At 35.7% G+C, this 20,752-nt stretch overlaps 1 protein-coding gene across 1 annotated transcript in view; it reads left to right on the top strand.

The window, feature by feature from the left end:
* Nucleotides 1-20,752, top strand: part of TENM1 (teneurin transmembrane protein 1) — a 448,997-nt gene that overhangs the window by 45,411 nt on the left and 382,834 nt on the right. The window lies entirely within an intron of this gene.

Below are 20,752 nucleotides of genomic sequence, written 5' to 3'. Positions count from 1 at the left end.
AGTGGTAGTTAACGTTCTTTATTTTATAGTACCATTAAAATCTACCTAACATTTAGAAGTAGGTTTTTTTCCCCCCTTAGGACATTCGCTCTGGAAAAATAGATTCAGAGACCTTTTTTTTTTCCTTTAATAATGACTAGAGAAAAAAAATAGCTCAGAATGTACATATTCAGTGCTTAGATCCAACAATATTGCGTGCTTTAATCCTTTAACAGCACTGGGGTTAGCAAAATCTATCTTCAGCCACAGATTTAAAGATTCTTTTTAAGACAGGAAAAGACTTTGTGGAACTAATCTATGACCTATAAATCCTGTTTATTACAGATGAACAGGAGTCAACCAAGCTTTTCAGCCTACACCAAATGATGGATGTGGAAGATGCTAAATTTACATGAAGGAAAACTCTGTAGCCATTAAAATATATTTTACATATTGAGAATAAAAATATATCTATAGTAGTCTATTGTGCTTGGGCAGTGAAGAGCAGTATTTTGGAGACTATTGTGATACAGTCTCTAGTCACTTTGGTGGTGGTATTATTTTTAAAAATGCTTTTGAATTGACTATTTATGGTTTCAATTCAAAATTAAAACCACAGGCAAACATGTGTTTCATTTTATAAAGAAAGGAAATTTCACCATAGGTGAGATGAAACGTGGTTTTAATATGGAGAAGATTTATTTAGTAATCCAAATGTGAATATAAACAGATGTTTTTAGGGAATTTTGACATAATGAATTGAGTGGGGAAATATATAACTATAGCAAACAAAAAATACATTTTAGAGGCATCTTTGTACTAACCTTTCTGCCCCTGGGTTGTATAGTTAAAACAGAAATATTTGCTTTTGATCCAGAAAGGAGCTACTTCTTTACAACTCATTGATTACAAACTTACTTATCCAGTTAATCGTAATAGTTATTTTCATTACCATGTTGAGTTAATAGACACTTGTCCCTTATATTTTACTAAAATTATGAAATATATTTGAAGTAGCAAAAAATTATTTTCCTGTCAATTGTTCTCCTTATTTTCTATAGAGAGGTATGTCTGTGTGTGTGTATGTGTGTGTATCAAAGACATTCTACTAAACATCTCCCTTTGGGAAAATCCAGCTGCTTCTTTATTAATTCTACAAGACAAAAATGTTTGTAGCTTTAAAAGCAAAAGATAAGATCAGGTTAAGTCCTGAGGTCTTTGAAATGTCTCAGCAAAAATGGTGAAAATGTTGTACTGAGTATTCCATTTAAAGAAGAGGAAAGCTCAAAAAGAATTGCCCCCTTTGGCAAACAAATAAGCAAATAAACAATAACATCTGCTTTGCCATTCTGTTAATTTTTTGGTGAGATATCTGAGGGTATAAGAATGTGTACAATGTGAATATTTTAAATGAAAAACGGTTCATTGTAAACACTATGATGAATTAGTTCTAACATAGATAAGTTTTAAGAAGTTTTGACAAATATTTATTGAGTGCCTACCATGTACCATCCACTATTCTAGTTGCTGGTGCTACATCAAAGAAAAATTCAGACAAAATCTCTGTCTTCATGAAGCTGACATTCTAGTGGGGGAGAGAGCCTTTACCCTAAAATGTTAATTATATTGAAGCTACTAATATTGTAGAAATTGTGGTCTGGCTAGATGTAATATGGAGGGGGCGCGTCGGACAGGGGACCAAGATACCTCTTAAAAGTCTTCTTTTACTTGCCTTCACTTCCCTACAACAACTTTCATAGAATTTCCCCTCATCTGTGGTCTCATAGCACCCTGTTCATTTGTCTATGGAGATCTTACTCCATCATATATTTGCCCTGAAGATACTTTATTTACTTGTCTTTATTCCCTGTTGCATCTCCAGTAAAAGACTGTGCCTTTTTTTTCACTTTGACTCTTTCCTTCTTGGTTTATATAGTTCAACAAAATTTTTATAGGGTATATGGACAGACTGATAGAGAAACTGAGCAAGAAACTCCAGATGGAATAGGTTTCTGAAATCAGAAACAGTAGTTTGTAGAAGCCAACAGTGAGTTTTATTTTGGAAACGGGTATGTAGGACATCCAGTTTGAGATGTCCAGTATCTAATAAGTAGTTGCAAATATGGATCTGTGTTCTAGAATAGGAATAAAAATGGAAAGAGTTTTTCTCCTACCACTTACTGAATGCTTATACTATATGCCAATTATTGTGCCAAGCCATCATCACATTTATTCCAACTTAAGTTTTTTAAAACTGAGGTTTATGGAAGTTGAATAATGTACCACAAGGTCACCAGTTAGTATGTAATGAAGCTAGTTTATGATAGACATGGATAATTAAGAATTTCATCAGTCAATGTATTAATAATAATTGAATTTCCATGAATGATGGAGGAAATACTATAAAACCTATAGGAGTGTTTAATATAAGAAGAAGACAGTAAACCATGGAAACACATTTTAAGAGTCCACGAAGGAGAGAAAGCCAGCTCTGGTATTTGAGTAGTAATCATAGAATGGAACAGAACAGAGAGAAGAAAATTTCAAGGAGATAGGGATAATGATTTCCAAGTGCCTCAGAGGAATTAAATAGGATGTGGATGAGAAAACACCATTGATTCTATCCATTACAGGCTTCTTGATTTTTAAGCAGCTAATTTCAGTACAGTGATAAGATTGAAGCAAGACTGCAATAGGTTTTAAGAACTGGGAAGAGGTAAGAAAAGAGAAATAGAAGGTAGAGTACTGTTTTGAAATGGAATAGTAGAATGAGAAGAAGCTGAAACTGGGCAAAGCATTCATATAAATTGGAAGGAGGAAAAAGAAAATGGGAGGAACTACATTTATTAAGGAGGTACACAATAGTCACCAAGATGGTGATGTGACTGACAGAAAATAACCTACAGATCAAGTTAGAGATTAAGTTTCCTTAATGGTAAAGAATATGGAAACTTGCAGAGATGATCACATAATGCTGAAGAAAATTACATGATCCTACAATGGTACAGGCTTCCTGGGTTACCAAGTCTCATACAGTTGGGAATGACACTGCCTTTGGGGAACAATTCATCCTTTAGATTCGAGAAGTTTGTCTTTGCTAATCTCGTACTGGAAGGAAGTATTATATCAATACAACACTTATTTAAAGTTGACTCTTGAATATAAGTCATATTTCCAAGGGCAAGCAGATATTATTAGTCATTCCAAGATTATAACTCAAACTTCTGGTCTCCATCTGGCACACACAAAACACTAGGCAGCCCCTGTTGTTGACGAAGATATTCAATAGTGACATGTCTGCATAGGGCTTCGCTGATAACATAAATGCTAACTTATGACTATTTCCTACTGAACTAGCAAAATATCAAGTACAATATAAAAACACAGATATCATTGATTCATTCCTTTTGTGGCATTATATAAGCCTCCTAAGTAAATTGCTTTTCTTTACAAATAAAATCTTTGCAATCTGCTATTTCCCCACCATTCAAACTTTCAACTAAATAACTGGGTTAGTTTTGGTCTATGAAGTCAGATCTTTCAAATTTGTCACTTACCATACTGAATAGTGTCATTAACTTAGATACTTTTATAACAGCATGGCTGGTTGCTTTTTATTAGATATGCTTGTAGCTAAATACTTTTCCTTATTTGTAATATTCAAAAGACTCAAATTTTAGATAACATATTGTATATATGTGCATATGTGTGTGCACATGTAGGCATATGTGTATATATAATTATGTTTGATTTTCTATTGTTCAAAGTCCTTTCATTCATTATCTCATGTTAATCTCTAAACAACCCTAGGAATTATACAATAGAAATAATGTCCAGTTTAAAGATAATGAAACTGGGTCTTGGGAAATTTTACTAATATTTCCTTATGGCAGTTTATTATAAGATTTGGAGTTAGAATGCAAGTCTCCATGCAACCAATCCAATACTCTTTGTACTATAACAATTTGTATCTGGAATACAAAGAACTCCAAGTCATTCCTTTTTGTCTTTCGGTGAATATTTATAATTCAGTTAAATTTCCCTGCCTGGAGACATAATCTCGGTTTTATTCTATTTATATTAAAATCTTGATGAGTCTAAAAACCCAGAAAACTGAGGGTTCTGGTTAATTGGATTTGGTAGTTAGCTTAAGGTTAAATAGAACTTTTGAAAAATTACCAGTCTTATTCAAAATTATTCTTAAATGTGAATCTACTTTCCATTTTAATCCAAATGATCATAATTTAATCTCTTATAATTGAAAATCTTACAGTAAGTGAGGGTTGTCATTGTGAACATAATTTTTTTTATTGTATAGTACTCTAGATGTAAAAGATATTGTAGACAGAGCCAAATGTCTCTGGATGTACTTTGAAAATTTTGGATGGCCTCTTGTGAGTAATTGAAAAAACACTGAATTTAGAGTTAGAAATCATGAGTACAAGTCCAGTTCCACAGCGAAATGGATGTATGACCTTGTTAATGTCTCTTTCTTCTCCCAGCCTTATTTTACTCAACAGTCAGTTGAGAGAATAAAGTTAAACGACATTTGAAGTGGTTTCTGGCTTTATTAACTCTGTTGTTCTATGGTTTGCCTTCTTGTCATTTGCTCCTTTACTGAAAGAATGCTATTCTATTAAGATTTCCAGTTAGTGAGATTCTAATTAATTGCATTGTAGATGAAGTCCCCCAAAAAATCAGATAAATTTAAGTTGAGAAATCATGATTCCTTGCAGAATTTCCATTAGCCAAGAGGAAATGAGGAAAGCACTATATATCCCTGTGTGTCAGAGGGTAGCAGTAATGGCAGGCAAGTATAGTCAGGAAGGCATCCTTAGGCCAGTGCAAGACTAGTATATGTTTCTGCTTTGTCTGATACATAATAGGTGTTCAGTAAAAGCTGGTTGAATAAATGAATTTAAGAACAAATTCCTTCCTAGAGACAGATTCAACATGCAACACCTATGCAGAAATTTATCTTGCCTTGGGTCATGTTGTAAAGCTGCAGTAGTTGCAATATTTTCTTTCATATTGTCATTTTCTAATTGTGAAATAAATATGACTTCATTTTGAGTTTCTTGTTCAAAGGTTAAAACACAAATCTGTTTTGGGTTTAAGTTCCAACCAGCACTTCTGTATCGCATCCTATAAATTCATGATGTTTTTTTCCTGGCTATTGACAATGATGCAGAGAAAATAGTCCCAGGTTTAATAATATATTTGCCAAATGGAGATGTATATTTAGAGGTCGAAGAAGTACATGAAATCATTATACTCTTGAAGTTACTTTCACCTTGTTTATCTTTCTGTGTTGTCCCTGAATAATTAAAGTGAACCAATGAGTTTCTCGTTTGCATTCTTTAATCCACTCAGCAGGGAACCAAGGAGAGAGTATTTCTGTGGAAGGAAGACCTGATTTCCAAAATGTCTCTTATGCTCAAATGGAAATATAATCACTGAGTTTAGAGCATGGCACAAAGATGAGTTTGACTGTTTCTTAGGCGGTATAACCTGAGGGGAGTTAATGTTTCAGTAGATGTGATTATTATATATTGTGCATGTTTTAATCAGTAGTTCAGGCTTTGGATTTATGCCTCATGACAGGTTCATGAGGGGTACAATTTGAAAAGCAATTTTAAAAATGGAAAGTGGAAAATGCTTTCTATTCTCCAGCTTTTATAAAGATTTTCTTGTTTGGTCAGCAGGGTAAATGTTGGAGGTAATTTTGAGTGAGTCCTGTATGTTCTCTGGCCCTACAGTTCAGGGTATTTGTTTGGATACGAGAACAATCCCAGGTGCAAACAGTCTCAAGGGAGGAACAGCTGTGAGCTTGGGGAGGAAGATAAGATCATGAGTGCCTAACAAGAAAATCTTTCTCTGTAAGTCTTTAAAGAATGACAGATTCCCTCCCATAGGGACACTGAATACTTCAAAACTGCATGTTCCAATTGGAGAAATAGTTTCTGACAAAGATTTCTCAACCTTGGCCCTGTTGATATTTCAGCCTGGATGATTCATTACTCTGGGGGCTGTCCTGTGCATTAGAGGCTGTATAGAAGCATCCCTGACCTCTACCACCATCCCCCAGATGCCAGGACTGCTCTCTCCTCAGTCATGACAACCAGAAATGTCCCCAGACATTACCAAATGTTCACTGTGGGCCTGTTTGTCCCCAGCTGAGAAACACTCTTTTTGATTAACGGTGAGACAAGACAAAATCCATTGTTTCCTTACCTGCTCCCTTTACCCACCCCTTTTCAGACACTTGCAATTTCTTTTTTCCTCTCTACCTTCCCCTTTCCTATTCCTTTCTTCTTAGGCCTTCATTAGAGGGTTTAATTTACATAATTCTCCAGTCGATAACATAATTGGGGTTGGAAACCACTGTTACAGATTGAATGTTTGTATCGCCCCCAAATTCACATGTAAAACATAATGCCCAAGGGGTGAAGGTATTTATTAATGGGATTAGTGCTCTTATAAAACAGAACTCAGATTGCTCCCTACCCTCTTCTGCCATGTGAGGACATAGTAAGAAGTTGGCAGTCTGCAACCCAGAAGAGAGCCTTCATGGAATCCTACCATGCTGGCACCCTGATCATGGATGTCCAGCTTCTACAACTGTGAGAAACATATTTCTGTTGTTTGTAAGCCACCCAGTCTGTGCTATTTTGTTATAGTAGCCCAGATGGACTAAAACAACCACTAAACTAAATCTATTTAGTGTATCAATGCTGACTGATAGCTAGACAGCCTATAGAAATAGAGGCCAGAGTGACCCCCGAAACAACTAACAAATGATTTCATACTTTTGCATAGATAGCTACCCATCATCTACTTTTCTATAAAATTTCCTTCCTTATTCTATTCCTTTCTATTCCCCTGCACTCTTCATCCTTCCTATATTCACTCTCTATTCTGTCTTTCCTTTCTTTATATCTACACCAGATCTTCTGATATTGTTCTTTCTAAAAGACTTACATAAGGGCACAGGAGCCTGAAAACAAAATGGCACATTTGGGAAACTGTATATGACACAGGAGGGCCAAAGCTTAGGGAGCATGGGAGACAATAGCAGTGGTGAGGCAGAGGGGTCTACAGAGGCCAAATCATGAAGGATCTTATACAAGTAATAGACGTAATAGACCTTCATTTCAAAAGCAGGAAAAAACACAGGAAATCAGAAACAAAAGTATATCTAAAAATTCTCTCACCCAAACATAGTAACTATTAAGATTTCCTTACATTTTCTTTGATGCTAGATCTCTGCACAATAGGGATTTGAAATTGGAATTGTTGCTTTTTTGTCTGTGACAGGGGACAGCACATAGTTCTGCTTGTACTGTATATATGTATATGAATGTATACATGAATTCTGGGTTTTGTTTCCCAAAATGGAAAATCCCTTATTGCCGTAGAAATTACCTGGTTAATGTGAACAGAACTAAAAAACCAAATCTAGTAAAAAAGGAGTTTTTGAAAAATTATACAGGATAGTCTTATAGGGAAAGGACAGTGAGTGCAACAAGGCCTAATGAGAGATGGAGCTATTCTGGTTGTTCTGTTTTCTTCTGGGGTCTCTGTTTCTACCTGTACACACGCTCTATTCTCAGATTTCATTCTTGATGGGATGTTTTTGTATGTTTCCCTATTCAGTTCAGTTCAGTTCAGTCGCTCAGTTGTATCCAACTCTTTGCGACCCCATGAACTGCAGCACGCCAGGCCTCCCTGTCTATCACCAACTCACGGAGTCTACCCAAACTCGTGTCCATTGAGTCGGTGATGCCATCCAACCATCTCATCCTCTGTCCTCCCCTTCTCCTCCTGCCCTCAATCTTTCCCAGCATCAGGGTCTTTTCCAATGAGTCAGCTCTTCGCATCAGGTGGCCAAAGTATTGGAGTTTCAGCTTCAACATCAGTCCTTCCAATGAACACCCAGGACTGATCTCCTTTAGGATGGACTGGTTGGATCTCCTTGCAGTCCAAGGGACTCTCAAGAGTCTTCTCCAGCACCACAGTTCAAAAGCATCAATTCTTCTGTGCTCAGCTTTCTTTCTAGTTCAACTCTCACATCCATACATGACCACTGGAAAAACTATAGTCTTCACTAGACAGACCTTTGTTGACAAAGTAATGTCTCTGCTTTTTAATATGCTATCTAGGTTGGTCAGAACTTTCCTTCCAAGGAGTAAGTGTCTTTTAATTTCATGGCTGCAATCACCATCTGCAATGATTTTGGAGCCCCAAAAAATAAAGTCAGCCACTATTTCCACTATTTCCCCATTTATTTGCCATGAAGTGATGGGACCAGATGTCATGATCTTAGTTTTCTGAATGTTGAGTTTCAAGCCAACTTTTTCACTCTCCTCTTTCACTTTTATCAAGAGGCTCTTTAGTTCTTCTTCCCTTTCTGCCATAATGGTGGTGTCATCTGCATATCTGAGGTTACCGATTTTTCTCCTGGCAATCTTGATTCCAGATTGTGCTTCCTCCAGCCCAGCGTTTCTCATGATGTACTCTGCATAGAAGTTAAATAAGTAGGGTGACAATATACAGCCTTGACGTACTCCTTTTCCTATTTGTAACCAGTCTGTTGTTCCATGTCCAGTTCTAACTGTTGCTTCCTGACCTGCATACAGATTTCTCAAGAGGCAGGTCAGGTGGTCTGGTATTCCCATCTCTTTCAGAATTTTCCACAGTTTATTGTGATCCATACAGTCAAAGGCTTTGGCATAGTCAATGAAGCAGAAATAGATATTTTTCTGGAACTCTCTTGCTTTCTCCATGATCCAGCGGATGTTGGCAATTTGATCTCTGGTTCCTCTGCCTTTTCTAAAACCATCTTGAATATCTGGAAGTTCACGGTTCACATATTGCTGAAGCCTGGCTTGGAGAATTTTGAGCATTACGTTACTAGAGTGTGAGATGAGTGCAATTGTGTGGTAGTTTGAGCATTCTTTGGCATTGCCTTTCTTTGGGATTGGAATGAAAACGGACCTTTTCCAGTCCTGTGGCCACTGCTGAGTTTTCCAAATTTGCTGGCATATTGAGTGCAGCACTTTCACAGCATCATCTTTCAGGATTTGAAATCCTATTTCCCTATTATTATGCTGCAATTCCAGCTCTGACTCAAAATGAACTTGAATCTTGGCTTTCCTAGCTGACAGGTTTTTAGGTCTAGATTTCTCAAAGAAATCTAGATTTCTAGGTCTAGATTTCTCTGTGTGTGTCAAAATACACGTACAGAGATTGGATGCCATTCTCCCAAATCATCTCTGATTTGGAGAAAAACACATGGTTTAATTTACATAATTCTTTGAGATTGGATGCCCAATTCTAGTCCAATGAATTGTGACTGCAAGCAGAGGGGAGTGGATTTGGGAAGGTCATGGACAGAGATGCTCTGGCCAGGGCTATGAGACAAAGGTCAGCATATTTAATATGCTCATGTGGTTAAAAATTCTTAATATTTTTATGACTTTATAACATTCCATGGAACAAATGGACTAGAATCCTTACATATTTGAATCTTCTCTCTTTTAGTCAGTGGATGAAGGAGATTAAGAATCATGGGTTGGAAGTTTTCCGGCTGAAGACTGGAAGTGTCAAACACCACTTTTTGTCACCCTTCACATTTCATTATCTAGAACTCAGTCACGTAACCACATCTAATGGAATCTGTGACTGGGAAATGTAGTCTATTTGTGTGCCCAAGAGAAAAGGAGAATATGGATGTTGATCAGGAGAAGAAAGTTTCTGCCTCAGGCCACATCTTTGATTTTGAGGCTAATATTTCATAGGACAGCTGTGCCCTTTGCCAGTTTGTCCCTTAGAGAAACGTTATGCTGAATAGGCTAGAGTACTGATTTGAGTGGCATTCCTTTTGTTATCTTATCACATTATAAAAAACATTCTTGCCTTTATTATACATGTATGAGTAAGACTTTCAGAGAAATGAAAACTAACGAAAGCAAATGTTGATCAATATCCTTTAAAAGTTGCATTAGAATGATCATCTAGATTTTTTTTAATTTATTTATTTTAATTGGAGGCTAATTACTTTACAATATTGTATTGGTTTTGCCATACATTGATATGAATCCACCCCGGGTGTACATGTGTTCCCCTTCTTGGACCCCCCTCCCATCTCCCTCCCCATATCATCCCTCTGGGTCATCCCAGTGCACCAGCCCCGAGCATCCTGTATCATGCATCGAACCTGGACTGGCGAGACAGAAAAGAGACACAGATGTATAGAACAGTCTTTTGGACTCTGTGGGAGAGGGCGGGGGTGGGATGATTTGGGAGAATGGCATTGAAACATGTATATTATCATCTAGATTTTTAACCTGAAGAGCTTAGTGGTAAACTCTTAGGCTCTGTCTTTATTATACTCCTTTGTATTTAGTTTGAAACACATTTTCTTTAAAATAAAATGTTCTTGCTAATACAGATTACAAATAAAAAGAAATGATACAGAAAAGTATACCACGTCAACTGGCTCATAAAATAAAGGAGTATAATACATATCTGAGGAAAATGAAGATGAACAAAAAGGCAATTAAGGTATATAATACTCTGTCCACTACGTAATCCCCTAAAAAGAAAAATAAATAAGTAAGCCAACTAACCAGTGAAGACCAATTCTATAAAATCAGCAGGTTGCTCTGGTGAGTAAAATTGAGAATGGACTTTCAGCATTTGCAAAGGGAAATATACTTGAATTTCTTTACAAAATGAATGAATTTCTCTTAACTCCTAGTAAATTTGAGATCTGGTTTAATTTTAAATGTGTGCTCATAAATTTTGCCTAGTTCCCATGTTTGTTCCCATTTTAAATGATCCCTGGTGGGAAACAAAGTCTTGAAAACTGTAGGATGGTATTTTGTTATGCCTTCATGGAGAAGATGTATAAAATCATAAGAGGATTGAAAGTCTTACCTATCAGTAGCTTTCCAAATTGTTTCTAATTTGAAAGGATTACAGCTGCCACATCTTGAAACCTAAATTACCTTTAAAGATAAAGAAAATGAAAAATGGTAATTTTACTAATCTAAGTAAATAATTTTTGTATGTTTGCCATAGCCTTTTAATGCAGGAACATTTACATTAATATTAAATTCTAACTTGATATTTACCCTTGAAGGGGTGTAGAGTTTCTTAATATTAATTTTTAAATTAAAATTACATCTACAGAGCATGAATTTAACTTAGAGGAAGAGAATGATAGGATGACTTGGAAGGGTATTATTATAAAATTTAGCATAATTGTTTATTTTAATTTATTTTGGAGACTACTAAAGCATCTTAGTCAAACATTAGAGAATATGTAGTATTTTCTTTCTCTACCATTATATATATATATATATATATATATACACACACACACACACCTGTTTACATGTATGCCAGCCCTACTAACTCTAGCATATCTCTAGATGTCCTTTTATAGACATGTTTAGTTTATATACAGAAGTCTGATACACTGTTGAATTAAAAATATTCTGATATATTCTAAACAGGGAGACATGACAATTAGTTCACTTTCATAAGTATGTATTGTCCTAATATTATTATGTCAATTCTGTAATTAAGAGTCAAAATAAATATTCCTATAAAAACACATTCAGTGGAATAATAAGCTCATATATATTCATTTTGAAAAGAGAAATGCCACATGATCATATGATTAGGAAGATTTTGTTACCTTAATGATTAGCATATCCTAAAGGAGATCAGTCCTGGGTGTTCATTGGAAGGACTGATGTTGAAGCTGAAACTCCAATACTTTGGCCACCTGATGCAAAGAGCTGACTCATTGGAAAAGACCCTGATGCTGGGAAAGATTGAGGGCAGGAGGAGAAGGGGAGGACAGAGGATGAGATGGTTGGATGGCATCACCGACTCAATGGACATGAGTTTGGGTTGACTCCGCGAGTTGGTGATAGACAGGGAGGCCTGGCGTGCTGCAGTTCATGGGGTTGCAAAGAGTCGGACATGACTGGGAGACTGAACTGAACTGAATGATTAGCATTAAGAATGGCATCAGGGATGTCATGAGTTAGTATGTGCATAGTGGTTAAGTAGATGGGTTTCATTGTTCATGCATAGATTTAAAAGTATTTATTGAGGTAATTCCCTGGTAGTCCAGTGGTTAGGCCTCCATGCTTCCACTGTCCCAGGTGCCCAGGTTGGATCCCTAGTCAGAGAACTAAGATCCTGCATGTGGCCAAAAAGAAATATATTTGTTGAGCACCACTTGTTTGTTAGGCATGATTCCATATGCTGGGGACACAGCAGTAAAAAAGACAAAAAGACATTCCTATTCTCATGTAGATTGCATTCCAGTAATAAAAAAAAAAAACTGAAGTAGATTCCCAATTCTATCATTTACCAGTTGCATGACTTTGGAAATTTATTTAAACTTAGCAGCTGAAACTCAGCTTCCTCAACTATGACATGTGGATAGTATAGATGGGGGGAAAATGGAAACAACGACAGACTTTATTTTCTTGGGCTCCAAAATCACTGTGGACAGTGACTGCAGCCATGAAATTAAAAGACACTTGCTCCTTGGAAGGAAAGGTATGACAAACCTAGTGTATTAAAAAGCAGAGACATCACTTTGCTGACAAAGGTCTGTATAATCAAAACTATAGTTTTTCCAGTGATAAGCTTTCATTTTATTTTCACAATCTAAAAGAAACAAACAAGTCAAAGAAATAACTGAGTGACATCTCATCTCGGTTTGAGACATTTGAGTGAGGAAAGACTTGTTAATAAAAATACAAATAATTAGAAATAATTGCTGTGAATAATAATTGTCCTTTTACATTCAGGAATGCAAGAGATTATTTTCTCACAAGTGGAAGTTATTTTAGTGTCCCCAAGCGTCATTCATTCTGTACAGGGAATCAAGAGCCTTTTAGAAGAAGCAAAAACATCTTTCAAATCAATATTTATACATTGAGTACCTTTGAAGTATGAGACAAGAATGTAAAAATTAAGACTTGGTCTCTGCCCTTAGCGAATATATAGTCCAGAGGCAATTGAAGAGGTAGGGCAGATATTACTTCTGATTAAGAAGCAAGAGGGAAAAAAGCCACCAAAAAAAAATAAATAAAAGATTTCTAAAGATCTCTCCCATTAGCAACAAAAGCTACCTCACTTGGAAAATCACAAGAATACTGATCTAGATCATAGAGTATTACCATTTAAGAATAGATTATAGGACTTCCCTGGTGGTACGGTAGATAAGAATCCACCTGCCAATACAGCGGACATGGTTCAATTACTGGTCCAGGAGGATTCCACATGCCATGGGGCAACTAAGCCCATGTGCCACAACTGTTGAGCTTGTGTTCTGCAACTACTGAAGCCCATGGGCCTGGGGTCTATGATCTACAGTAAGAGAAGCTATTGCAATTAGAAGCTCTTGCACCACAATGAAGATCAATAAATAAGTAAAATAATAAACCAGTCATCTCAAATTTTTAAAAAATATATATTATAGAACTAAGGCTTAAACTTAGAAAAATTAAGGTTTAGATATTGGGGTGAGAAAAGTTTGTCAAAATGCAAACAAAGTTTTTGGCCAACCCAATAGATGTGTGCATGCACGCTAAATCATTTCAGTCATGTCCTACTCTTTGCAACCCTATGGACTGTAGCCTGCTCCTCTGTCCATGGGGTTCTCCAGGCAAGAATACTGGAGTGGGTTGCCATGCCCACCTCCAGGGGATCTTCCTGACCTAGGGAATGAACCTGCCTTTCCTGTGATTCCTGCATTGTAGGTGGATTCTTTACCGCTGAGCCACCAGGAAAGCCCAATCCATAGATATCCTGACACTATTTTAAAAAAAAAAATTCTTAAAAACTATGAACAACATGGAGAGACTATAGACTTCTTTATGAACACTTGCATATAAGGTTTGAATGGGACATATGGACAAGGTGGCCTAAAATTTAAAAGAAAGGACCCTAGAACAAATAAATTGAAATCCACTTTTATATAGCTGTTAATAAAAAAAATCGTTACCCTAAGAGATTGTCCAGGCTAATAATACCATTTAGACTCAAACAGAGTTTGGATATATTTATCCTAAAAGGCGTATCAAGAATAGGCTATTATGTAAAAACTAGAGATGTTGATGTTGATATCTTGCCAGTAGTCGCACTTTGCCACAAAACAACACGAAATATTCTTGTCAGAGAAGAAAATGGGGCTGACCCAGCATGACATTTTTTTTTATATTCTCATGTTTTTGGAGGCATAAGAATAAATACCTGTGAATACACATTTCTCCAAATAGGATATGAAAAACAGCCAACAAGCACATGAAAAGACGCTCAACATCACCAATCATCAAAGAAATACAAATCGATACCATGATGAAGTGTCACCTCATACGCATTAGGATGGCTATCATCAAAAAGACAAGAAATAACAAGTGTTAGCAAGGATGTGGAGAAATGGAACTCTTCACTGTTGGTGGGAATGTAAAATGATACAACTACTATGGAGAACAGTATGGAGATTTCTTGTAAAAATAAAAATACAGCTGGCACATGATCCAGCAACCTCCATTTGGGATATATATTCAAAAGGATAGAAATCAGGATCTCAGAGATATTTGCATACCCATGTTCATAGCAGCATTATTCACAGTAACCAACAGGTGGAAGCAACCCATGTTCATCAATGGATGAATGACCAAACAAATAGTGGTATATGCATGCAATTAGTCAGCCTTGAAAAGGAAGGAGATCCAGTCACATGGTTAAAGCTTGAGAACATCATGTTAAGTGAAATACACTAGTCACAAAAAGACAAATATTTTGTGATTCTACTTACATGAGGTATATAAAATAGTCAAATTTGAGGGGAAAAATTAGAATGGTGGTTACCAGAGACTGAGGAGATTGGGGAAAGAGGAGTTGTTTAATGGGTTTAGTTTCACATGCGCAAGATGAAGTAGTTTTGGAGATCTGTTTCACAATAATGGGAATATACTTAATACTGCTGAACTCTAAGATGGTATAGGGTAGTAAATTTTTTATTTTGCGTTTTTGTATCACAATAAAAAATGCATTTTATAATTTTTAAAAAGAGTAAATATCTAAATTCCACTACCATATCTGAATGTAATTTGGCTCTAATAACTTGACTCAATACCTTTTGATTGCAGTCTTCCTCTTTATTATTTTTTAAAAAATCAACCTCAGCTTTTAACGGGAAGTAAGTTAAATTCCTCCTTATGGGTAAAAAATGAGTCTAATGCTTGTAGCTAAGTGAATGCAGGTTTGGAAACTCATAAGTATGTTTACAAGATGTAAAAGAAGAAATTCACTGGTTATTTATGCATCTGTTGTTAGAAAGCTGTAGATTTCTGTCTATTTCCTATAGAATTTCAAGTGCCACATTAAATCACATCATTTAGTTCTAACAGATACCCTCAGAATTATGTTGTATGTAGGGTTTAAAAAGAGATAGTACATTTTCCCCCTTTAAAATCCTTACAGGAGCATTTATTATATTTCCATTTACCACCACTGAGTCTCATCAGTCTTAAAGATTTTTTTTTTCAATTTCCTTATATTCCCATTTCCTTTTGGCAATGTCTTGCTTTTCCTTTTTAAATTTGAGGTTGAATATTAAAACAGATGCAAAGGAGAGTACTACTTACACATAAACTCTTGAACTGCATTTTTATCATTTCCTCTGTGGAAAAAAACCCAATTGTATGAAATTGATAGCAACATTTTAGTATATCCTCAGGTCCCCTGGGAAAAGCAATGTGCTTAGACAGATGATCTGATTTTATGAGCACATAGCTGAAGTCTAGCACTGTGCATTTGTCTTTATGCTCCTACTTTTTTCAGGGACTATGAAAACACATTTAGGCAGTAGTTTTGCTTTCCAACAATGGACTGCAAAGCCTTTGACAATATATAGCATTTGCATTGCTGTTTTTCATGATGCACATCAAAGTATAGATCACTTTCAGCAGAGACTCTTAATCTCAGCTTGTTAATAAGAAAACAGGAAGCTTAGTACCAGAACTCATTTTATTATCTACCCTCACCAAGGACTGTGATTTGGATTCCACTCAAATATGAATTAGTTTAAATGTTGTTCTGCTGCGACTGTTGAATTTATTCATTATGCTGTAATATTTTACTTATGAAACTGCATTTGGAAATCCTTTGGTATATATCAAGATGAAATTACAGTGCTCAGGAATATTGATTATTGCTTGTAATTGCCATCATAATAGCCAACAATTCTCTGTCTTTCTTTGTCTTTCTTCTACCTCTTAATGATATACCAAACCAAATCAATATCCAACATATGGGGCCACTTATGTTGTCTCAAAAATTCAATTGTTCTTCATAAATATGCAGAGGATCGAAAATTTTATCTCCAAACATTGAATAAAAAAGCCCCATACTGCTAGATTTCTCTTCTATTCCATAGGAGTTTATTACAGTGTTGCTGTATATGATCAGTTATATGCAAGTGATGTTTTATCACCTCCAGAGTAACTACTAAGTTGTGATAGGGAGATGGGGAGGCTTCTCTACTCTGCTGTTTGTAAAGTGCTATACTTCTCCCTCACTAGTATATTAGATGGTCACAGAAAACATAGGCTGGGAGAGATAAGACATTAAAGAAGAAATCTACCTCCTTATGACATGAAGGTGACTATTTCAGGGACTAATGAGGAAGTACAATCAAATGAAAGAAACCTAATACTATGAGTCACTTTTTCAATAAAATGTATTTAATCTTATTTCTGCTACGTACTGTTTTTCCATTCTAGGGATACACTCAGTGCTTTTAAAAGCAGCAATAATTCCTTTACAGTCCTGATGACTGAACACTAGCTTCTCTCTAATGGTCCCCCATTCATTCAAAACAGTTAAGATGGTCTTTAAAACTTACTGTGAGAACATGTGACATACAGAAAAAAATAGATATGTATTATGTGGTACTGTTTGAACAGATTGTGTTTGGTTAGCTTGGGTCAATTAACCCAGATTAGAACTCTGTGGTAATTCCATGAAAACTGGTTGGCAGGTAGCACAGGGCAATGGAAATATACTATTTTACAAGTCCCCAATTCTTAAGTACATTCATGCCATTAGCTGCTGATGTTTCTTTTAAGTAATCCACTTTTATCCTCTGGGCCTCCATTTATATCTGCAGAATGAGCATGTTGAGCTGCTAGATGATTGCTGAGATTCTTTCTAACTGATTCTATAGCCATCATTCTCATATTTTTCCCTCAGGTACCAAAGGCAACAGGGTAAAAGTGTAGCTCAATTCAATATCATCCACATGCCCAAATGAACACAAAAGAACAAATGAACACATGCTTCTTCTGTGATTTACAAGGCCTGGGTTCAAGTTTTCTTGTGTCCACTAACTGCAGAACCCTGGTGTGTTGTGCTGTAATGTCATAGTTAGGATCAATGGCTCTAGAGCCAGACTGCTTGGGCTTGAAAGTCAGCTTTACCAGTTACTAGGCGTTGGACTGTGGACAAATTACTTAACCTCTCTGTGTGTTGGTTTTCTCATCTGTAAATGTAAATGCTTACTGTAATGGGGTTGTTATGAAGCTTAAATTATATAATGCTTTATGAATTAATTAATATGTGGCACAAATAAGCACTTAATGAACATTACCTCTTATTATTATGATAAGACCCTTATCATCATACCATTTTGCTATTATCATACCACTTTGCTCCTATTAAACCTCTTTTGGTCTCTCTTTCATCATCTGTAAGATTACAATAATAATATCAACCCCACAGACATATTAGGATCAAAATATTGCATATAAAGTACCTAATTTGGTACCTGACTTTTCTAGGCACTCAATAAATCATGCACATAAATAGAACCAACTATGCATGTGGTTGGTGTTAGTCACTGCATTTTTTCCACCCATCCCACTCCCAATCTTTTTGATACTAGTTACAAGAAAAAATATAAGCTCAAGGCAGAAAATTTTAAAGAAATAACCCTACTAGCCAAAGGTAACACAAAGTATTATTTTCCATGAGCATATCTTTTAAAAATTGTATTGCCCACATTGTTTTGAAACCTTAATGATTTTACTTGATGATCTGTAAACACTTTTTCTAGTGAATATTCTTTTACAATTCAATTTGTAATGGCCGTACAGTATTCTACTCTGTATTTATAAAATAATATTAATGAACATCTGAGTGTTTATCTTCTGTTGTTATAAATTATACTGCAATATACATTGTCATACACATCATTTCTTAAGGATAAATTCCTATAGGCATAATTTTTGGACAAAGAATATGCATCTTTTAAGCCTTTTGTTATAGAAAGCCAGTTATCTTCTAGAAAGTCTTGTGAAGCTCCACTCCCCTCAGCAATCCTGCCCTTTAAATACCATTTATCCTCATAAACTAAAGGAAAACTCTAATGTGGACAGTTTCATTAACTGACATGTGGACAGTTATTTTTTCACTTAAACGTACATGCTTGCATTCTTTAAAAATGGAAGCTAGAAATCAGTCTTAAAATATTCCTAATGATGAACGTATGTGACATGTACAGGGTGATGTTGTCTCTTTGTTCAGTCAAAGGGTCTTGTGATGTATTATATTAACACGTGGCAACAAAATGTTTTCTATTTAGCTGTGTGTTTTACTGCCCTAGGCTGAACAGTAGAGTAGATTGAGGACTTTGGAGCTGGAATGGCCAGGGATCCTATTATGGCTTTGTTATTCTTTTACTAGGTGGATTTAAGCAAGTTACTTAACCTCTTTAGGCTTCCATTTCTTTAAATACACCATGAAGATAGTAATATAGCCTATTCCATATGAGTGAATATTAACTGAGATAATGAGTGTTTAACACAATGTGTGGTACTTAGCACTTGATAAGGGTAAAGTATTACACAAAATCATTTTCATGCCAACACCTTCCATGTGAATATATCATTACTGTTTATGAAATATCCATATTACAATAGTCATGAGCTGTCAATAAACAACCTTTAGTAAATCAAACATGACAGCAGTATGAAGTTCTGGGACAGGTAAAATTAATGCAGGGTAGGAAAAAAATGCAAACTAGCAGTTGCCTCTGGGGATTAGAGATAGAGATTTACTTAGAAAGACAGGAGGGCACTTCCTGGGGTTACGGGAATGTTCTGTATCTTCACAAGGCTTTGGGTTGCACAGGTGATTGCATTTGTTGGGTCGCAGCAAAGGTACACTGCAAATTTGTGCATTTCATTGTGTATGGTTTTCAAATTTAAATATATTTACTTATAACAGTGTATAAATTTGTGCACACCATATTGAGTTGATACATTTTTATATTTCAATACCATTGTCATTTGTAGTATTAGCTAACATCTCTATCACATAATTATTCTTACTTTTTGTATTGGGAATAATTAATATCTACCGCCTTAGCATCTTTTCTTTTTTTACATTATTATTGTCTATAACAATACTGTGCATTAGATCTCCAAGACTTATTTCTCTGCTAGTTGCAAGTCTGTAGCCTTAAACATCCCCCTATCCCACCTATCAGCCCTTGGTAACCAATACTCTGCTCTTTGTTTTTACCAGTTAATGTATGGACCTCAAGGATCTTATGCTGTGAGCTAAATCAGAGAAAGAAATACTGTAGGATATCACTCATATGTGGAATCTAAAAATCTCAAACTCATTGTGTATAAATTTTACATTAAAAATCTGTAAGAACTTATTGAACTCTAGATAATATAAAAGTTAAAATATGTCAAGAGAAGTATACTGATGTATGCAGCTTACTTTGAAATGCTTAAAAATGAAATAAAAAATGAGATGTTTTAAAAAAAAGATGGATTGAGACAGGAATGGTGAGATGGATAAAAATGTGATAAAGTGAATATAATCATGTGTTAAGTATAGAATCTAGTTCACAAGTATATGTGTGGTTTCTTTTTTATTTTTAAAAATGTTTATTTGATAATCATCTTTTAAAATTTAAATCTAGTATTTTTAAGACCAGTGCTGCTCAACTGGAGATACACATTAAACTTACCTAGGATGTTTTATTAAAATATACTTGCTTAGGACCTAGTCCAGATTTACTGAATTTCTTCACTTGATATTCTCTGGAGTAGATGTATGTTTGTTATAAAAATTCTTTGCTTTAGCTGTACCTTTGGCAATTTTTATAATAAAATATTAGGTGAAAATGTGTCTGTGAAAGCTAGTCTCTAAATAAAATACTGGTCTCTGGGCCATTCATATTATCAAAATGCCTGATGATACTTCTCCTCCTGTTCTTGCATATTATATTTAATGAAAGGAAGCAGTATAGTGAATGCCACCAAATGTGGAAGGGTAATGCTCAGAGATTGAGAACCTCATTAGTCAAAAATTCAGGAACAGAAGATCTCTTTCTTCCTCTTAAAAATCTAAAATAGGAAGACAAAAAGAAGGCCACCATGGGCATTTTGGAGTTAAGTGTTCCGTTCTGTTCCGTCGCTCAGTCGTGTCCGACTCTTTGCGACCCCGTGGACTGTAGCCTACCAGGCTTCTCTGTCCATGGGATTCTCCAGGCAAGAATACTGGAGTGGGTTACCGTTTCCTTCTCCAGGGGATCTTCCCGACCCAGGGATCGAACCCAGGTCTCCCTCATTGGAGGCAGACGCATTAACCTCTGAGCCACCAGGGAAGCCCAGTTAAGTGTTAGGTATATGAAAATTTTGCTGATTTCTTCCTAGTT

The sequence above is a fragment of the Moschus berezovskii genome, chromosome X, assembly GCF_049115385.1.
Source record: "Moschus berezovskii isolate FMDL1 chromosome X, NW_MosBer_1.0, whole genome shotgun sequence".
Classification (NCBI taxonomy): domain Eukaryota; kingdom Metazoa; phylum Chordata; class Mammalia; order Artiodactyla; family Moschidae; genus Moschus; species Moschus berezovskii.
The sequence above is the reverse complement of the archived record's forward strand: the minus strand, read 5'-3'. Positions and strand labels throughout refer to the sequence as shown.